Source organism: Giraffa tippelskirchi, chromosome 4, assembly GCF_054371585.1.
Source record: "Giraffa tippelskirchi isolate mGirTip1 chromosome 4, T2T-mGirTip1v1.2.pri, whole genome shotgun sequence".
Taxonomy (NCBI): Eukaryota; Metazoa; Chordata; class Mammalia; order Artiodactyla; family Giraffidae; genus Giraffa; species Giraffa tippelskirchi.
In genome coordinates this window covers 198,966,711-198,987,641 of record NC_137278.1, presented here as the reverse complement: position 1 = coordinate 198,987,641, position 20,931 = coordinate 198,966,711, and the positions used below count along the sequence as shown (strand labels likewise).

General features: G+C 44.2%; 1 protein-coding gene across 1 annotated transcript in view; it reads right to left on the bottom strand.

Annotated features, from left to right (window-relative positions):
* PARP11 (poly(ADP-ribose) polymerase family member 11) overlaps positions 1 to 14,926 on the bottom strand; it is a 33,029-nt gene extending 18,103 nt beyond the window's left edge. The window contains 1 exon segment of the mRNA XM_081593898.1: positions 14,775 to 14,926. The gene's annotated coding sequence lies outside the window, so the exon portion shown is untranslated.
* Positions 14,927 to 20,931: the final 6,005 nt, after the last annotated feature.

Sequence of the window (20,931 nt, the reverse complement as noted above, 5' to 3'; positions counted from 1 at the left end):
TACTGAATCTTTTAATCAGGTAGTGTTAGCACTCCAAATTTGTTCTTCCTTCTCAGAACTGCTTTGGCTAGTCTGGGTCCGTTGATTTTTTATTGGGATTGAATAGTGAGTGAGCCACCTGGAAGAACTGGCATCTCAACAATATTTAGTATTCCAATCTGTGAATGAGGTATGTCTCCTGACTTATTTACGTCTTAACTGTTTTCAATAATGTTTTATAGTTTTCAGTGTACAGATCCCACACATGATTTCTGCAAGATTCATGACTAGGTATGTCATATTTTTGATACTACTGTAAATGGAATTGCATTTGAAATTTCAATTTCTGATTGAATGTTGCTAGTATGTAGAGATACATTGACTTTGGGATATGGTTTCTGTATTTGGCAACCTTAGAAAACTCACTTATTAGTTTCAGAAGATTTCTGGACATTTCATCACATTTTCTACACAGGCATCATACAGACAGCTTTCCTTCTTTCTTCTAGCATACAGATGCCTGTTCTTTCTTTTCTGCTTTCTTTTTCTTGCCTTATTTCACTGGTTATAATCTCCAGGATAAAGGTGCATAAACAACAAGCATCACTTCCTCATTCCTGATCTTAGTGGGGAAGCATTCAGTCTTCGACTACTAAGTTTGATATTAGATACAGGTATTTCATAGACGCCCTTTGTGTCAGGGGTCCCCAAGGTCAACCTCAGGCTCATGAGAGAACTCACAGGACTCAGAGTTGGTCGAGTCATGGCTACAGTTTATTACAGTATAAGTATACAGAGTGAAATAAACACCACGGGTAAAGTGAACGGGATGAAGTCCAGAGGAACCATGTTCAAGCTTTCAAGTGTCCCTTCCCACTGGAGTCACACAGGACACTTAATTCTCCCAGAAACTATGTGGGCAACAAAGTGCTGCCCACCAGGGACATTCACCTGAGCCTAGATGTCCAGGGGTTCTACTGGGAACTGGTCATGCAAGCATATAGCACCTGTGTAGGTGACCTCAGCTGCCAAAGTTCCAGACCTCCAGAAGGGTAGAACTCACCATAAATCACACTGCTGGTATAAACTATCTGACACTGGTAGAGCAGGCTGAAGATCTTGAGCATGCAATTACACTCATTAGATAACCAATCCCAAGAGTTCAGTTCTTTGGAGTTCAGCAAAGGACAGTCATAAAAACAGGCTATTTCTTGAGAATGTGCAGAGTTTGAGCAGCCCAGGCCTGTTCAGTTAACCTTTTCTGTACACCCCTTCTCAGGCTGAGCGTGTTTTCTTCTGGTCCTAGGCAGTTCAGAGCTTTTATCAGGAATTTTGTCAAATGTGTTTTCTGCATGCATTGAAATAATCATATGGTTTTTCATTTTAGTGGGTTTGCAGATGAGTTATACTGATTGCTGGGCTTCCCTGCTGGCTCAGAGGGTAAAGGATCTGCCTGCAATGCAGGAGACCTGGGTTTGATCCCTGGGTCAGGAAGATCCCCCGAAGAGAATGATGGTATACCCACTCCAATATTCTGCCTGAAGAATCGCATGCACAGAGGTGCGTGGTGGGCCACAGTCCACTGGGCTGCAGAGTCAGACATGACTGTGTGACTAACACATACTGATTGCTATTCAAATATTAAACAAACCTTGAATTTGGGGGATAAACACCATTTGGTAATGATGCATTAACCTTAGATATTATTAGGTCTGATTTGCTAAAATTTTCTTTGGAATGTTTGCGTCTACGTTCATTAGGGATGTTGATCTGTAGTTGTCATATAGCGTCTTTGCGGAGAAGGCAATGGCACCCCACCCACTTCAGTACTCTTGCCTGGAAAATACCATGGACGGAGGAGCCTGGTAGGCTGCAGTCCATGGGGTCGTGAAGAGTCGGACACGACTGAGCGACTTCACTTTCACTTTTCACTTTCATGCACTGGAGGAGGACATGGCAACCCACTCCAGTGTTCTTGCCTGGAGAATCCCAGGGACGGCGGAGCCTGGTGGGCTGCCGTCTATGGGGTCGCACAGAGTCGGACACGACTGAAGTGACTTAGTAGCAGCAGCATAGCATCTTTGACTGGTTTTGGTATTGGCATGGCAACAGTTTCATAGAATGAGTGGTTAAGTATTACCTTAACTTCAATTTTCTGAAAGTCTGCGCAAAATTGGTATTATTTCTTCCTTAAATGTTTATAAAAATCACTGGCAAGCACCTGCAGTTTTCTTTGTGGGTAGGTTTTTTCCTACAAATTTAAATTCTTTTACTAAATATTGGGCTATTTGTGTGATTTATTTCTTGAGGGTGCTTTGGTAATTTGTGTCTTAGAGAGAACATGTCAACTTTATCTGTCATCACACTAAGTGTCATTCAGTTGTTCATAACATCCCCTTCCTATCCTTTCACGTTTGTAGAATATGTAGTGATACTATCTCTCTCATTCTCAACGTTGGTAGTTTGTATTCCCTTTTTCTATTTTTTCTTCTGGTTTCATTTTCTCTGTTGTTTCATTTTCGTGATTTTCACTCTAAACTTTATTTCTTTGTTCCTGCTTTAGTTTAATTTGCTCTTCTTTTTCTCATTTCTTAAGCAGGAAGCTGTGGTCACTGATTTGTGACATTTTTTTCTATATAAGCATCAGTATAGCTATAAATTTCCCTCTGAGTACTGCTTAGCAGCATACCACAAATCTGATAAGTTTTCATGTTCTATTTTCCCTTATTTCTTTAATCAATGGGTTTTGTAAGGTTACTATTTACTTATCAATACTTGAGGATTTTACAGATCTTTTTTTTTACTGAATTCTAATTTAATTCCATTTCACTCAGACAGCATACCTATGACCCAAATTCTTTTAAATGTATTTAGACTCCTTTCATGGCCCAGAAATATGATCTATCTTGCTAAATATTCTCTGTGTAGTTAAAGAAGAAATGTGTATTCAGCTGTTGTTGGATGTAATTAATGGTCTATAAATATCGATTAGCTGAAGCTGATGTTGATAATGTTGTTCAAGTCTTCTATACCCTTGCTCATTCCTAACTACTTATTCCATCAATTATTGAGACAGGAGTATTAAAATCTCCAACTAAAATGGGATTTGTCTATTTCTCCTTACAGTTTTATTAGTTTTGTTTCATATATCTTGATACTTTATTATCGGGTGTATAATGTTTAAGGTTGTTACTGATTAACTGATTTATCATTAGGATATGGCATTCCTTGTAACTAATAATACCATTATCACTGAAACCTACTATAGTATACACTCTTTCTCTCAACTAGAGTCAGCACTCTATGTCTCTTTCCATTTAGTTTTACCCTATGTGTGTCTTCATTTTCAATGTATGTTTCCTGTAGACAACTTACAGTTGGGTCTTGCTTTTTAATCCAATCTGACAATCTGCCTTCTAACTGGGATGTCTGGAGCATTATTATGATTACTGATTGGTTAGGTTTATCATCTTGCTATTTGCTTTTTATTTGTCCCCTGTTCTTCGTCCCCTTTTCATCTTTTTTTTCAACCTTCTTTTGAGTACTTTGGGAATGGGTGAATTTAACTCAGATGACCATTGTATCCACTACTGTGGGCAAGAATCCCTTAGAAGAAATGGAGTAGCCATCATGATCAACAAAAGAGTCCGAAATGCAGTACTTGGATGCAATCTCAAAAATGACAGAATGATCTCTGTTTGTTTCCAAGGCAAACCATTCAATATCACAGTAATCCAAGTCTATGCCCCGACCAGTAACGCTGAAGAAGCTGAAGTTGAACGGTTCTATGAAGACCTACAAGACCTTTTAGAACTAACACCCAAAAAAGATGTCCGTTTCATTATAGGGGACTGAAATGCAAAAGTAGGAAGTCAGGAAACACCTGGCCTAACAGGCAAATTTGGCCTTGGAGTACAGAATGAAGCAGGGCAAAGGCTAATAGAGTTCTGCCAAGAGAACGCACTGGTCATAGCAAACAACCTCTTTCAACAACACAAGAGAACACTCTACACGTGGACATCACCAGATGGTCAACACCGAAATCAGATTGATTATATTCTTTGCAGCCAAAGATGGAGAAGCTCTATACAGTCAGCAAAAACAAGACCGGGAGCAGACTGTGGCTCAGATCATGAACTCCTTATTGCCAAATTCAGACTTAAATTGAAGAAAGTAGAGAAAACCACTAGTCCATTCAGGTATGACCTAGATCAAATCCCTTATGAGTATACAGTAGAAGTGACAAATAGATTTAAGGGACGAGATCTGATAGACAGAGTGCCTGATGAACTATGGACAGAGGTTCCTGACATTGTACAGCAGACAGGGATCAAGACCATCCCCATGGAAAAGAAATGCAAAAAAAGCAAAATGGCTGTCTGAGGAGGCCTTACAGATAGCTGGGAAGAGAAGAGAAGCAAAAACCAAAGGACAAAAGGAAAGACATTCCCATCTGAATGCAGAGTTCCAAAGAATAGCAAGGAGAGATAAGAAAGCCTTCCTCAGCAATAAGTGCAAAGAAATAGAGGAAAACAACAGATTGGGAAAGACTAGAGATATCTTCAAGAAAATGAGAGATACCAAGGGAACATTTCATGCAAAGATGGGCTCAATAAAGGACAGAAATGGTATGGACCTAACAGAAGCAGAAGATATTAAGAAGAGGTGGCAAGAATACACAAAAGAACTGTACAAAAATATCTTCACGACCCAGATAATCACGATGGTGTGATCACTCACCTAGAGCCAGACATCCTGGAATGTGAAGTCAAGTGGGCCTTAGAAAGCATCACTACGAACAAAGCTAGTGGAGGGGATGGAATTCCAGTTGAGCTATTTCAAATCCTAAAAGATGATGCTGTGAAAGTGCTGCACTCGATATGCCAGCAAATTTGGAAAACTCAGCAGTGGCCACAGGACTGGAAAAGGTCAGTTTTCATCCCAATTCCAAAGAAAGGCAATGCCAAAGAATGCTCAAACTACCGCACAATTGCACTCATCTCACATGCTAGTAAAGTAATGCTCAAAATTCTCCAAGCCAGGCTTCAGCAATACGTTAACCGTGAACTTCCAGATGTTCAAGCTGGTTTTAGAAAAGGCAGAGGAACCAGAGATCAAATTGCCAACATCCGCTGGATCATCAAAAAAGCAAGAGAGTTCCAGAAAAACATCTCTTTCTGCTTTATTGACTATGCCAAAGCCTTTGACTGTGTGGATCACAATAAACTGTGGAAAATTCTGAAAGAGATGGGAATACCAGACCATCTGACCTGTCTCTTGAGAAACCTGTATGCAGGTCAGGAAGCAACAGTTAGAACTGGACGTGGAACAACAGACTGGTTCCAAATAGGAAAAGGAGAACATCAAGGCTGTATATTGTCACCCTGCTTATTTAACTTCTATGCAGAGTACATCATGAGAAACGCTGGGCTGGAAGAAACACAAGCTGGAATCAAGATTGCCAGGAGAAATATCAATAACTTCAGATATGAGGATGACACCACCCTTATGGCAGAAAGTGAAGAAGAACTAAAGAGCCTCTTGATGAAAGTGAAAGAGGAGAGTGAAAAAGTTGGCTTAAAGCTCAACGTTCAGAAAACTAAGATCATGGCATCTGGTCCCATCACTTCATGGGAAATAGATGGGCAAACAGTGGAAACAGTGTCAGACTTTATTTTTGGGGGCTCCAAAATCACTGCTGAAGACGCTTACTCCTTGGAAGGAAGGTTATGGCCAACCTAGATAGCGTATTTAAAAACAGAGACATTACTTTACCAACAAAGGTCCGTCCAGTCAAGGCTATGGTTTTTCCAGTGGTCATGTATGGATGTGAGATTTGGACAGTGAAGAAAGCTGAGCGCCGCAGAATTGATGCTTTTGAACTGCGGTGTTGGAGAAGACTCTTGAGCGTCCCTTGGACTGCAAGGAGATCCAATCAATCCATCCTAAAGGAGATCAGTCCTGGGTGTTCATTGGAAGGACGGATGTTGAAGCTGCAACTCCTATACTTTGGCCACCTCATGCGAAGAGTTGACTCATTGGAAAAGACCCTGATGCTGGGAAGGATTGGGGGCAGGAGGAGGAGGGGACAACAGAGGATGAGATGGTTGGATGGCATCCCTGACTTGATGGACATGGGTTTGGGTAAACTCCGGGAGTTGGTGATGGACAGGGAGGCCTGGTGTGCTGCGATTCATGGGGTCGCAAAGAGTCAGACACGACTAAGCGACTGAACTGAACTGAACTTTGGGGATTCCACCTCATCTCCTTTGGTGGCTTATTAACTATAACTTTGTGTGTCTACACACACTATGTTTATTGTTTCACTTTCCAGGAACAGTAAAACCTACTCTAACTTAGGTTTTCTAGCTTCTGGCCCAATATCTCCTACCACTGTCACAGACAGACACATGCACACACACAGGCACTTGCCGGAACCTCCGATGAGCTTTCCTCAGTCCTATGCACTTTTATCAGACCTTATCTTATTTAACCGCTCAGTAACATTGTACCCATTAATCTGAATTACTTTTTTCTCAGTTTTCATTGAATCACACTCTCCAGATCATCTCAGATTTCTGGCCATGATTCTCAATCGTTTGCAATTTATATCTATTCATCCTATAACTTCACAGGTACCTGGTTCTCGGTCCTAGTCCCTTTTCGTCTTCCTTAGCATCTTTAAAACATGGTCCTTAAGAATTAGGAAGTAGTTCAAAGGCATTTTCAGAGAAAAAAAAGGTAAAGGAAGAAATCTATTCACATGCAGTTTGCAAAGTTGAAACATAAGATTAACAATGGTTTTCACAAAAATCCTTTATTCTCACACCATAACGTCTATGTTCGGTCTGTGTTAATCAGCTCATATAAGCTGGTGTTCAGCAAATATGATGGTGCAAAAACAAATAAACTTCTACACAATTTTAAAACAGAGCCCAAATCAATCTGCTTTGTTGATAAGGCTACAGAGCAAGCCCAGGCTAAACAAGCGTTACCCAGCTAAAATAGGCAAAAATCTTAATATTGCTGAGAATCTGTCAACCCAAATTTAATGCCCAATTTAACTGCTGTGACCAAAAAAAAAAAAGCTACTGACAAAATTTCTTTATTAAATTACTGTTAGAAGTTACATCTTATCAATGACACATGATACAGCAGAGCAATTGTTATCACTTGAGTGTTTCAACATGTATTTAGTTTTAAATTTGAACAGACTACTAGAGAGAAAATACAAATCCATTCCTGTAGTATATGTAGTATGTAACAGGGGAGGAAAACTCGACAGCCTTCTGTTCTGTTTACTGGTGGGAACTCATGGGACAAGGGAAGTTGGCTTTCATTCAGGCAATAGTACTTGTGTGGGCTGGGATGTGGGCTGGAAAAGCTGTAATGCATTCACAACTGAAAGAGCTCAAGCTATATAAACAGCAAGGAAATGTGCTGCTGGGTTCCTAAATGATGCTTAAACCTCTGGGACAGTCAGAAAGCAGCGATGCGCCTCCCGATTGTAACTGGGTGTGGAAGGAAACAGTGAAAACCAAATACTAGCAAATCCTGACACCTCAGAGAATGTGCTCTCAGATGCTGAAGGAAGAAATGGCAGTGTCTGTAAGATTCCTCTTCTCACCTGATTTACCGGCTGCCAAGGATAAAAGTGCTGACAAGAGTTGCTGAAAGGAGGGATGAAGATTAAAAACATTTCTTTGTGATACGGATAAAACCTATGGTCATGCTTGATTTCCAGAGGCATACGGAAGTGGATGCTGAAACATAGTCAGCATCGTAAATAACGGCAACCTACTAATACAAGGCCAAAATATCTCTAACCTTTTTTTACCCCAAATTTTAATGCTGAGAATACAATACCAGATTTTGCAAAGTCACCAAACTATGCTGGAGATGGCTCAATTGCTAGGCTCTTATTTATTCCAAGAATCTGGTTTTCCTGACTCATCCGAGAGTAAGACTGACCTTACTATTGTGAATGTATAAAGAACACAGTCGGTGTTACAAGAGAACAGGGACAGATACTTTCCAGAGAGTGAAGCAGTCCAAGAATCCACTTGCTCCTGTCTTCCAAACATCCTGGCTGGTTGAACAGTTATCTGCTATTATAAGTGTGTCAATTTGGCAATTGGGTTGACCTGGGTTGACCTACCATGCTCTCCGCAACCCTGGACCACACTAGACTCCCTAAGTGCCTCCCAACAGTCCTTCAGATGTCCGTCTGAGTAAGTTCCAGTTGCTGCCGGAACAAACCACCAACTCAGTGGCTTAAAAGAACATACTTTCTCATCTCACAGGTCTGTTGCAGTCTGATATGGGACTCACAGGCTAAAATTAAGGTGGGTTTGGTTCCCATCTGGAGGCTGTCAGGGGTCTCAATTTCCTCTGCTTTTCCAGCTTCTAAAAGCCAATCGCACTGCTTGCTTTATGGCTCCCTTAGACCATCTCCAGTTAGCGACGCTGCACATCTGTGACTCTTCCTCCAGCCTCCCTCTGACTCACTCCTATCTCCATCTTCTGCTTTTAAGGACCCCAGTGATGACACTGGATACATCTGGACAATTCAAGATATACTCCCCATTATCAGTCAGCTGACTGGCAATCTTAAATCCCCTTTGCTCTGTGACCTGACAGGAGTCACACTTTCCGGTGACCAGGATGTGGAGATCTTTGGCAGCCCATCACTCTGCTTCGTGCAATCTCTAACACAGAACTCATTTTCCCCAAGCAAAGAATGATCTTTGTAAAACCTCTCCTCCGAGGGTAAAGGTCAAATCCTAAACAGGTGCCACAAATCCACAAGTGGCCTGTTCCTACCTACCTACTGGCCTGGTTCCTGGCATTCCAGCCACACACGGTTTCTCTCTCAAGCTCCTTCCTGCCTCAGGGCCTTTGCTCGGGGCATTTCCGCTGTCCGAACAGCCCTTCTCCCCTCCCACGCTGACTGCACCTGGCTAACCCTTGCTCAGTCCCTCAGATCTCTGCAGAAGGAGCTCTCACTGGGTGGCCTGACCGGATCTCCAAGTCCAGCACTAGCTCCTCCTGTTACACATTCCACTGTGCTTTTTCTTTCAGAGCTTCTACTATGGTTGGAGTTGAATGCTATGGTGCAGTTATCGATGTAATGTCTGCCTCACTGCACAGACCGCAAATCCACAAGGGCCGGGCCTGTTGGGTTGCTCACCACCGTGAACTCTGGGCCTGAGAACTGACTGGCTTATAGTAAGTGCTAAATAAATGAGTGAGCGCCCTCAGACCTTATTTCCAAAGCAAGTCTAACTCTGGGAGGGGAAGCTGCATGTGCCAAAGGCCTCAACACCCTGCATGAGCACCAGGCCGGGTGGGGCTCCCTCAGTGAAGCACACCATGCCATCCATTCAGGCCTCGACCACGAACACATACCCCAAGCCTTGTCCCCGACTCTGTGTTCTGCCCTGACACCAAAACTATCAGACTAACCCCTAAGCCCTGTGCGGTGCCCACCGTGCCAATCCCGGGAAGGCAGCATTGTCTCTCTCCTCCTGCTCATGGGCGGCATCACTAGAAAAGTCCTGAATCCCCAGAGCTGTTGTCACAAAGGTTTTCTGCGGCTCAGGAGCCCTTCCTTTAGCTCTGATTCCCTGCAGCTCTCTCCCCACAGGGTCTTTTCTACTCACTCTAAATCTTACATCCCAAGTTGGAATGGGAAGAGCACTTGTTCTGGGGCCAGGAAGTTCTGTGTTGAAAACTGGGCTGCCCTTATTCAGAAAGTGCACCCAAGGGTGAGCCTTTATCTCATCATTAAACAAGAGGACAGTAATTTACAACTCCCTACCTCACAGAGGTACCGGAGGACCCTGTAAACTATTTAGTGTTGCCTCTAGCCACCAAACACCGTATACGTCACATGCCTCTCTAAGCTCAGCTAAACCACTGCCAGAACAATTATAAAGAATGCCAAGACAATACCAAAGTTCTCGGTGACCTCCCAGCAAGTCAGGTGCTGGGGCAGAGGCGGGGCTGGGGGAGCTGAAGTTTGAGTAAGAATGACAAAAAGTGTAAGACTATTCTCTCAAGATGCTGGACAGAGAAAGGAGAGAAGGCTGGAAGCAGCTGTCAGTTACCAAACCCTGAGCGGATGCTGATCTTGAGAACATGTCTGCATAGACACTACACTGTCTAAAACTTTCCCTGCGAGGAACACACCCTACCTCCATCCCCTCTCCAGCCAAAAGGTACGTCTATAAAATACACTGCCTACTCCACACACAGACAGCCACAGATATCAGCTGCAGCCCCCTACAGCCCTCCACACTCATTCTCTTGCAAGGTCCTCACCGAGACTGGACCCACCAGCCATGCTCTTCTTCCATGTCACTCCTCCATTGAAGCTGTATGGGTCATTCTCTCTTGCTTTCATGGGCTTCAGCTATTTTGCTTCCTCTGTCATTCCCGTGAGACCACATCTTGTGACTTGGACACCTAGCTCAAACTGTAAGTTACTTCCCTAAACCTTCCCAGTCCCCCAGACACCCTCTGGCAACACTGGCCCCATTCAAACTATACCTCCAGCCCTTGAGGAGAGGCTCTGTCGTGGTCCAGGTTTGCACCGGTCCCTTCCTAGTGTCTGGAGTAAGCAGGTGTTTATCCTGTGCTTGTTGATGGAGTGAAATCATGACTCGATGGCTGAGGGAGCTGGGTTTAGACATACTACCTGTGAACTCCTGGACAGACAACCGGTAGCTCTGTCCATCACCCAGTTCAGAGAGGGAGTCAGGACTAATGGTGTACACTGGGCAGGCGCAGCCATCAGACTGATACCTGAAGCCTGGGCGCTCACCACAAAAGGACGCGCCAAGACAAGAACAAGGGGAAGGTGGAGCATTTCGGGGCAGAAGAAGGCAGTGCAGCTAAGCCAAAATCAGGATTCAAGGATAAAGAAAGGAAGGAAAGGAAAAGACATCCAAAGAAGTACAGTCCCAGAAAATCCTCCCCCCAAAAAAGAGAGGAAGTTGTGAGAAATACTTCCAGTGGCATTAATGTTGCAGAAAGACAGAAGGGGGTCAGGTATGCAGGTGCCGTTGCTCACGGTGATTCTTAAGTTCCCAGTGACCTACCAGCAAGTCAGGTGCTGGGCCAGAGGTGCGGCTGGCGGAGCTGAGGGTTGAGTAAGAATGACAAAAAGTGTACGACTAGTCTCTCAAGACACTGGACAGAGAAAGGAGAGGAGTCTGGAAGCAGCTGTGATGATAAAACAACAGAGCAAAAGGAGTATTGGCAGGTGGAGCGCTGCACTGACTTACAAATGTTATCACGGCTCCCACCAAGCGGCAGGAAGGAGGCAGCGAGGACACGGCTGCTAACAACAGTTCTGTGGCTTCCCCACCTGCCTGATCTTGGGAAAGTCATTTCCTCCTCCCTCCGCTATGTCATTACAGACTGTTCTCGCTGTCCAAGCTAACAAGGGAAAAGGAAGTCTGCAAGAGTTTATCACTCTTTCTGAAGTCAGGCCCTGTTACTGCAAGATGATTTGTTATCTTAAGAGACGTCTGTCACTTTCACTTTCTGTCATCAGAGAGAAGCTGGAACTCCTTCCCACATAATGCTGACATTCTATTTTCAGCAAAGAGGGGTAAAACAATGGCAGAGAGAGCAAAAGGCAGGGCAAGGTTAGGGTATGCAGAGTCAAGGCAGTGATGGCGCCCCTTCCAAGTCCTTTCTACAGATCTTGCCGTTTTCCTAAACTGGGGGACATCGGCCAAGGGCTGCCTCCCCCAGTGGGTGGAGAACTGCCAGGGACCCCCACTGGAAGTGAGAGCCTGCCGCCTGTCAATCGGGTCTGCCTTGGTCGGTGCCTGGATGGTAAAAGACTTGAACAGAATCACCACCAACCTCATGACTGTCTTGAAAAAGGAAAATAAAACTGTGCTGAGATAAAGTTTATTTATAGCTCCTTGGTTTTCCTGTGTGGGGTTTCCCCCCACCCAAGTAAATGGTGCAAGTTCGTGGTGATTTTCCACACTCCAAACATGTCTGGGGGACTTTCCATGTGGAAGGGGGCGGCTGCTTCTAGTATTACCACAGCAAGAGTCAGTGCAGTATCTCTCCAAAACACTTGCAAGTACAATACAGTATCACACGGGAGGTGTATTTGCCAGAGGAGATATATTTGCAGATTACAGGTGGCATATTAGAGTCATGGATACTACCAAAACAATACAGGGAGAAACTAGCAGACATTTTCAATTAAAGCAGTTCACTATGCCTTCCTCCACAAAGTAGAATTTATTATACCGTTCAATGGAAAGAAATGGTAAACAGTAATTTACACTGGTGGGTAACACAAGAGTCATCTGTATTTATCTTTAGGATGCATTTTTTTTTCATCTTCCCAATTGTGTTTGGTTTAGAGAAACATTGAAATTAATTTTTATTCCAGGAGCACAGCTAGACAGACAATCCAGACACTTCTTCTATTGAAAGAAACTAACAAATTACCAGAGGAAACCCAAATGCAGGATGCTGACTGGATTTACACTAAATAGACCTGGGTTCAACCCCTGGTTTGGGCAGATCCCCTGGAGAAGGGAAAAGCTACCCACTCCAGTCTTCTGGCCTGGAGAACTCCATGGACTACATAGTCCATGGGGCTGCAAAGAGTCGGACACGACTGAGCAACTTTCACTTCACAAACTGTCCTTATTGACAGCATTTATACACTCAAGAGGAAGAAAAACAGTATCAGTAAGAAAACACAGGAGCATTAAGACATATTAGAGTGGCGTGACAAGGGTCAGAAGAAGAATGTGGGTTTGTTGGTGGAAAGGTCATCATGATTAACAAAAGTCAGGCTGCTCTATCGAAATCAAGTAAAATCACTAGGGTGATTTCAGAGAAAACCAAGCATTCCTTCCAAAGAAGTGCCATAATAAACTAAATATAGGAGATGTTCACTAATGCCTCTATAACCCTCACAAACACACCAGTGACCCAACAGCGAATTCTGATATGAACGTGATGGAGAAAGAGAAAAAAAATGGAGCAAAGGAGTCTTCCTAGTGTTGATGCAATGGCCTTTGTGAAGTCAACAGGCATTTACTGAGCACCTACTATACGCCAGGCTCTCTTCCCTAGTCTGTGGATGCCACAGGAAACAAAACAGACAAAAATCTCTGCCCCTGTGGAGTTTACAACATGCTGAAGGATTTAAGATATGTGACTTTGAGCAAGACATGTACTTAGACGAATAAAGATGTGTTATGGAGAAACCAGGAAGAGGACAGCCAATAAAAACTGAATATACACACAAACACACATATAATAATAATATATGAAACTGACTGATGACAGCAAAAGTGAATATATAAGCAGAATACATTCTCACAATCTGCATTTTTACTAAAATCAAAACCCAACAATTACTTTCCTCTGATGTGGCCTTATATTAGAGGATTCTATGTTTGAGCCAAAAAAAGGTCTTAAATGATGACTATCATTACACGAAGGTCTGGGATGGAACCACAATGTGAAGCAAAAAAATCCAGAGCAACAGACTAGTTTCTACTGGGGAAAAACAGACGGGAATTTACTGATAACTCTCTAATTTACCTGGAAATATATTCCAGGGATGGGGAAGATGTAGTACTGATGACAGAATAGGAGTTACTGCAAATATGGAAATACAGTCATTAAAGTAAATTCAGGAATTTCTCTCAGGAGAAGGGGTATCTGCACATATTTTGGCCAACAATTCGCTGATACATGATTCTGCCATTTTCCAGTTAACTCAAAGGTGTAAGGCAATGGCATCCCACTCCAGTGTTCTTGCCTGGAAAATCCCATGGGTGGAGGAGCCTGGTGGGCTGCAGTCCATGGGGTCACTGGGAGTCAGGCACGACTGAGCGATTTCACTTTCACTTTTCACTTTCACGCACTGGAGAAGGAAATGGCAACCCACTCCAGTGTTCTTGCCTGGAGAATGCCAGGGACGGGGGAGGCTGGTGGGCTGCCGTCTATGGGGTTGCACAGAGTCGGACACGCCTGAAGCGACTTAGCAGCAAAGGTGTAAACAGCGTCTGTGTTACCAGGCGACTTCGCCTTTAACATGAGACTAATAGGAATACTCCTGGCAAACGGACTCTTCTCTTTGAAAGCTGCATATTAAATGAAGGTACAAAAGCAAAATAAACAAAAATATATGTAGACACAACGCAAATATCGGAGGGAGAAATACTTGAAGCGGAAACGCTCCAGGTCACCACTTCTGTCCACCCGGGGGAGGAAAAAAAAATCTAAGAACACACGCTCGCCCCCCTCATCCCAGTTTTCGCAGGCTGTCCATCAAAAAGGGGAAAGGAGCCCCGGCGGTTCCCGTTAGGCCCATTCAGGGGAGAGTCCGGGGGGAGAGTCCCTTCGCTTTGGATGGGGGTGAGGTGGGGGCTGGCAAGTACAGCAGAGCCTAAGGAAGACTCACAGGTTGGAGGCCCAGGAAACGCCAGACAGACAGCAAAACGCAGTTTAAAACGATGGTGTGGAGGGACGGGGGCAGAAAAACCACAGCGAGTCCAAATCAATCACTGGGACGGGACAGCCAGCCTGCCCGGCGCTGGGGACCCACCGAGCCTTCTCCACTGTTCGCAAGGCGCTGCCGGAGCCGCCGAACGCGGGGCCTCCGCGGTCCCGGAACTCAACAGCCGGCCGGCGGGGCCAGGAGGGGTGCGGGGTGTGGGGGGCGCAGTTCCCGGGAACTCCGCCCGCCCTCTCCCGTCAACCCCGCCCATCGGTCCGCCCCATCCCACCCGGCTACTCACCGGATTCGCTTCCCACATAGCGGTGGCGAAATCGAGCGGAGAGAGCCTAGGGGAAGGGGCCGGCCGCAAGGCCGGGGCACTGGGTTTTTCCCGAGGGTCCCCGGGAGCCAAGGGACGGAGAGGCAACCTTCTTGTAGGCCTCCTTCTCCCCTGTCACAAGCCGGCGTCTTCGGACTCCAAACCTCCCAACTTCCGGCCGCAGCCGGCCAACCAACGCCGGCCCCGCCTCGGCCCCGGAAGCCCTCCCCGCCCCTGACGCTCCCTTCCGGCCTCGGCGCGGGGTGGGCGGGGCCTGCGAGGGTCTGAGTGGTCCTGGGGTTTTTAAAGGGCTTTCAGTTCAAGCATCCCGCAGGGCTGCAGTTGCCGTGTAACGTCCACTCGGACAGAACCTCAAGCCTCGCTGGCTGTTCTTCCTCTAATATTTATTGATCACCGCGTAGTCACCAAGAGGTAGACAGGCCTGGGAATTAATAGCCCACAGGACAAGCTTTCACGCTCAGACTCTGTTTCCTCACGCTCAGAACTGAGGTAATAATAGTATTTAAGGATGTAGTGAGATCGTTGCCAGACACTGTGCTAGGCTCCAGAATGAATAAGATTGACCCATATGCAGCCCTCATGGAGCTTGAGGTCCAGAGAAACAATAAGGTGTAATTTGTATAAGTAAGAAGGTGCAGGATGGTTTGTAGGTAGTATGGCAAGTACAGGATTCTTTGAAAGGAAGCTTACGTAGGATAGGGTGTCTGCCTACCCCCTATGTCGAGCCCCCCTACCCCACACCCACCAAGAAATTTAAGCTAAGACTTAAATAGGATGCCCTCCTATTGAAGTTACCTAGGTAAAATGAGCTACAAGAGGGGAAGAATTTTCTAGGCAAAGAAGTACTATCTGCCCATAGGAAACAATTTAAGGTCCTTCTGAGGGACTTCCTCGGAGAAGGCAATGGCATCCCACTCCAGTACTCTTGCCTGGAAAATCCCAGGGACAGTGGAGCCTGGTGGGCTGCCGTCTATGGGGTCGCACAGAGTCGGACACGACTGAAGCGACTTAGCAGTAGCAGAGGGACTTCCTTGGCAGTCAAGTGGTTAAGGGTTCACCTTCCAATGCTTAGCCCTTGTCAGGGAGCTAAGATCCTACATGCCCCTCCTCCAAAAACCCAAAAGGTAAACAGCAGAAGCACTATTGTAACAATTCAGCAAAGACTTTAAAAATGGTCCACGTCAAAAAAAAAAACCTTAAAAAAAGATACTTCTGAGCTTTTATATAACTCCACAGATTACAATTTTTCATTTGTCCAAGAATACCTACAGATTTAGAATCTGACTTTTTTCACTTACTATGATACAGATATCCTTCAATCCAATATGTATAGTAAATCTATTACAAAGTGGTGGGGAAAGAATGGATTATTTAGTAAGTAATACTGGGGCAACTGGTTAGCCATTTGACAAAAAATAAAGTGAAAAAAAAAGGTTAACTAAAGATCCCTGCTCCGTAGTGTGTCAATATGAAATTTCCATAATCTTTTATTGAACAATTCCATTTCTAGGAGCTAATTTCAAGGAGGTAAATGAATAAATGTACAGAAATGGTCTGTACAAGAATGTTTATTGCTACAATTTTTGCAATAGTAAAAACTTGAAAACGTCTTAAATATCAATCACAATGTATATTTCAAATGTAAATGTGTGTAACATACATGCAAGCTATGGAATGCTGTATGTATGTATCTTGTGTACTACCCCGCTGAAAATGTCTTCTAGTTTTAATAGCTTATCAACTGATGTCTCTGAAATTTCTATTTTAACAATCATATCACCTACAAATAATGCAGTTTTCACTCTTGCTCTTGCATTGGCCAAAATATCAATACAGGACAAGAAAATGGGCATCCAGTCTTTAACTCAAGATGACAAGCGTTTGCCCCTAGTTGGTGCTAGAACACTATCATCTTTAAGGACTTCCCTGATGGCTTAGGGGTAAAGAATCTCCCTGCTAATGCAGAAGACACAAAACACGTGGGTTTGATCCCTGGGTGGGAAAGATCCCCTGTTGGAGAAAATGGCAACCCATTCCAGTAGTCTTGCCTGAAAAATCCCATGGACAGAGAGGCAGACCGGCTATAGTCCAGAGAGTCATAAAGAGTTGGACATGACTGAGCACACACACATCATCTTTCTGTTCTTTATTTACTATAAGCATTTAATGAGAAAGATATTAAATTTATCAACTGTCTATTGAGCTCTATCACTGTGCTCCTTTTTTATTCTGACTCATGAATATAATGAACTACACTAGGAGAAATGGAATATGTCCTGCCATATCAGTTAACAAAGGATGTCGCAGTCACCAACAATTGCAGTCATCATGGATGGTGAGCTGATGAGCCCTGAGGGAACTCAGGATGTGAAAATACACGATACTGGCCCCAGAAAGCTGAGGTGCAGATCAAAGGAATGATTTCAGTGTGTCCAGACTCTTGCATCTTGCCATACAAAGAAAAGTGCTAAATTCCGTAGCTTGACATATCTGGTTTCTTTCATTAACAGTAATCTTTTGGTGTTCCCAAATGACTACCTGCCCTTTGTTGCAAAACTCCTATATATCCTGAATCCTCCTCTTGTCTCCTCAGGGCAGTTTCTCAGAGCCATCCGAAAAGAATGTCTCCTGGGCTGAAGTCCTCATTTTGCTCCAAACAAAACTTAACTCACAATTCCCACAGTTTTCAAATTTTTTTCAACACAGGTATGAATGTGCTTAGTCACTCAGTCCCCGTCTGACTCTTTGCGACCCCATGGGCTGTAACCCCCAGGCTCCTCTGTCCTGGGACTTTTCCCTGCAAGAATACTGAAGAGGGTTGCCATTTCCTTCTCCAGGGGCTCCTCCCAACCCAGGGATCGAATCTGGATCTCCTGCATTGCAGGCACAGATTCTTTGCTGTCTGAGCCACCAGGGAAGTCGTAACACAAGAATCAACAGATTTTCTAATGTTCAACCCATCCTTACCTTCTTGAAATAAAATTTACTTAGTCATATATTCATTATTCTTTGAATAAACCACTGGGTTCAATTTTTTCATCTTCTATTTAGGAATAAAATTTATCTATAATTATGAAATTGTTACTGGTGGTTTATGGCAATTGTCTTTAACAAGTTTTGCAAAGTGAACAGTAGTAAATAATTTAGGAACTAGCGCTTCCTTGAAGATAGAGTGGATTTTCACAATGAAAGTTTAACTGGAAATGTTAGGGCCTTTTGTGGGGTTTGAGCTGTACTACATTTCTATGAAACCTTGGGTTTGCCTGGCCTGGCAGCCAGAGAGTCAGATGCATAAGATCTCAGGTTCGGTTCAGTTTAGTCACTCAGTCATGTCCGACTCTTTGTGACCCCATGGACTGCAGCACGCCAGGCCTCCCTGTCCATCACCAACTCCTGGAGCTCGCTCAAACTCATGTGCGTTGAGTCAGTGATGCCATCCAACCTCAGATGGATATGTTTTTAAAATATACTGCTGTGTCTCAAATGTGAAGAGAACACATTTCATAAACTGGAAAGAACAGCGCAAAGTTTCTCAATTATCTTTTTCGTATTATTCTGGATTTATAACCACCATTAGAGAGCAAGAGTAGAAAGTGACCAAAGATCATTAAATCATAGGGTCTCAAACTGAGAGCTAAGAAGCTTTAGCACACAAAGTATTTTAAAAGTTTTGATAAGTGGCCACCATTTTAAAACTTGGGAAATTTCACATTAAATAATGTGTCTCTCGAGCTCCCTTTACACAGCATCTTCCTGTGCCAACAACTGGCAATACCCACCACTTTGAACTAGGAACGGACTCTCGGTTTTACCTGAGTCACCAGACCAGTATCTCTTATCCTCATTCAAATTACCTGCCTGAGCCCCTTGGGTATTTGGGCTCCTAATTAATAATAACACTCCTCTTATGTTTCTGAGGAAATGGAATGGATCTGGGACTTTCTAGAATGTTCTCACAGGAAACATCATCATGCACTTTTCTGTAACTGTCTCCAGGGATGGTCCAGACATGTGTTCAGCCTCTCATGGTCTTCCAAGGGCTTACTCTCTGTGACACAGCCTGGGGCTGGACCGGCTTCCCACTGCATCGTTGTCTGGGGCTAAGTGCCACAGCCATAGAAACTATGCATCCTGACCACGGAGAGTCACTAGCTTTCTCAGGAAAGCCAGACAAAGAGAAGACGTTTTCGTTTATCTTTCTTGTGTTCTGGGTGGAGATGTCTTAAACCACACTAAATCCAGCCCAAGGATCCTGAGGGACAGAATCCTCCCTCCCACCTGGTTGAGTGGATTCAGTTCAGTTCAGTTCAGTCACTCAGTCATGTCCAACTTTTTGTAACCCCATGGACTGCAGCATACCAGGCTCCCCTGTCCATCACCAACTCCCTGAGCTTGCTCAAATTCATATCCATCCAATTGGTGATGCCATCCAACCATCTCACCCTCTGTCATCCCCTTCTCCTCCTGCCTTCAATCTTTCCCAGATCAGACTCTTTTTCCAATGAGTCAGCTCTTCCAATCAGGTGGTCAAAGTTGCAGCTTCAGCTTCAGCATCAGTCCTTCTGATGAATAGTCAGGACTGATTTCCTTTAGGATTGACTGGTTTGATCTCCTTATCATCCAAGGGACTCGCAAGAATCCTCTCTGACACCACAGTTCAAAAGCATCCATTCTTCAGCACTCAGGCTTTCTTTATGGTCCAATTCTCACATCCATACATGACTACTGGAAAAACCACAGCTTTAACTAGACAGACCTTTGTTGGCAAAGTAATGTTTCTGCTTTTTAATATGCTGTCTAGGTTTGTCATAGATTTGCTGGTTGAATGGATTAGATCTTGAAATGCCTAGAGAGCAAAGGCCCAAGGGGCAAGAAGAGGTGGGGGTGGGGAGGAGCAGAGGAGATCCATCTTTTCTCTGGAAAGAAAGAAAATAATCAGATGGTGAAAACATGCAGAGGAAGGAAAAGAGTGTAAGGTCAATTCATGGTGGAAAAAAAATCAAGGTCCTCTAAGACAACAGAAAGAGAATAGAGAACCAAGTGATGGTGAGATGCAGGATTTAGTCTTAGCTATAATTTTAATGGTATTTTTATAACTGATTCTTTATACATTTTAAAAAAAATTTTTTATGTGGACCATTTTTTAAAAGTCTTTCTTGACTCTGTTACAATATCACTTCTGTTTTACATTTTGGGTTTTTTGGCTGCAAGGTATGTGGGATCTTAGTTCCCCAACCAGGGATTGAACCTGCAACCCCTCTACTGGAAGGCGAAGTCTTAAGCACTGGACCACCAGGGAGGTCCTTGATTTTATATTTAAGGGCCACGTGGATAGCCAAAAATGGGGGCTAGCCTACTAGGAATGTATAATATATGGGAGACGGCGGGATCTGACAGAAAGGGTAAGCAGGAGACAGAGAGAGGCATAGAGAGAGGATGAGGGGCCACGAGAGGGTCCAGGAGTGAGGGGAGAAAGAGCTGTATTTGTGCCCATCGGCCCTGAATATAAAGACCCAGCCTCCGTCTGAAAAAGAGCCAACAATGAGGCAGTCGCAGAATCAGCCCTGTTGTCGGAGTCTGACAGTTAACAACCCCAGCAGGAATTAAGAGGTGAAATAAGCAGATGAAACATTTGTCGAAGCTGGGATAAGTATCCCTGGGAAGGATTTTTTTTATTTGTTTTTTTCCAAAAAATCAGAACGAATCCCGTAAATGTTCCTAATTAGGAAACAGGACAAGGAATTAAATTCAACTGAAAAAAAAATGCAGCATGAAGTAATTCACTCACACTAAATGGAAAGGCTGTCTCGAAAATCCCACTGATGATTACCCTTGGCTGCTGGGGGAAATGATGCAGGCACAGCGATGGACATCAGCATGCAGCTCACAGCCACGGCTCAAAGCGGCAGCTGAGATGAGCGACCATCCTAATTAGAGGATGGAGAACTCTGAAAAAAGCCTCTGGGGCTGCGACATTCCCGGCCGGGGTTCTTCTTCCAGGAACGCCACTCCAGGGTTTGGGTCATCACTCTGTCAAAAAGGACTTAGTGGGGGTGATCCAGAAAGAGACCACAGACATGACTCAGTGTGAGAAGATTTGAGTTTAAAAGCCGAAAGC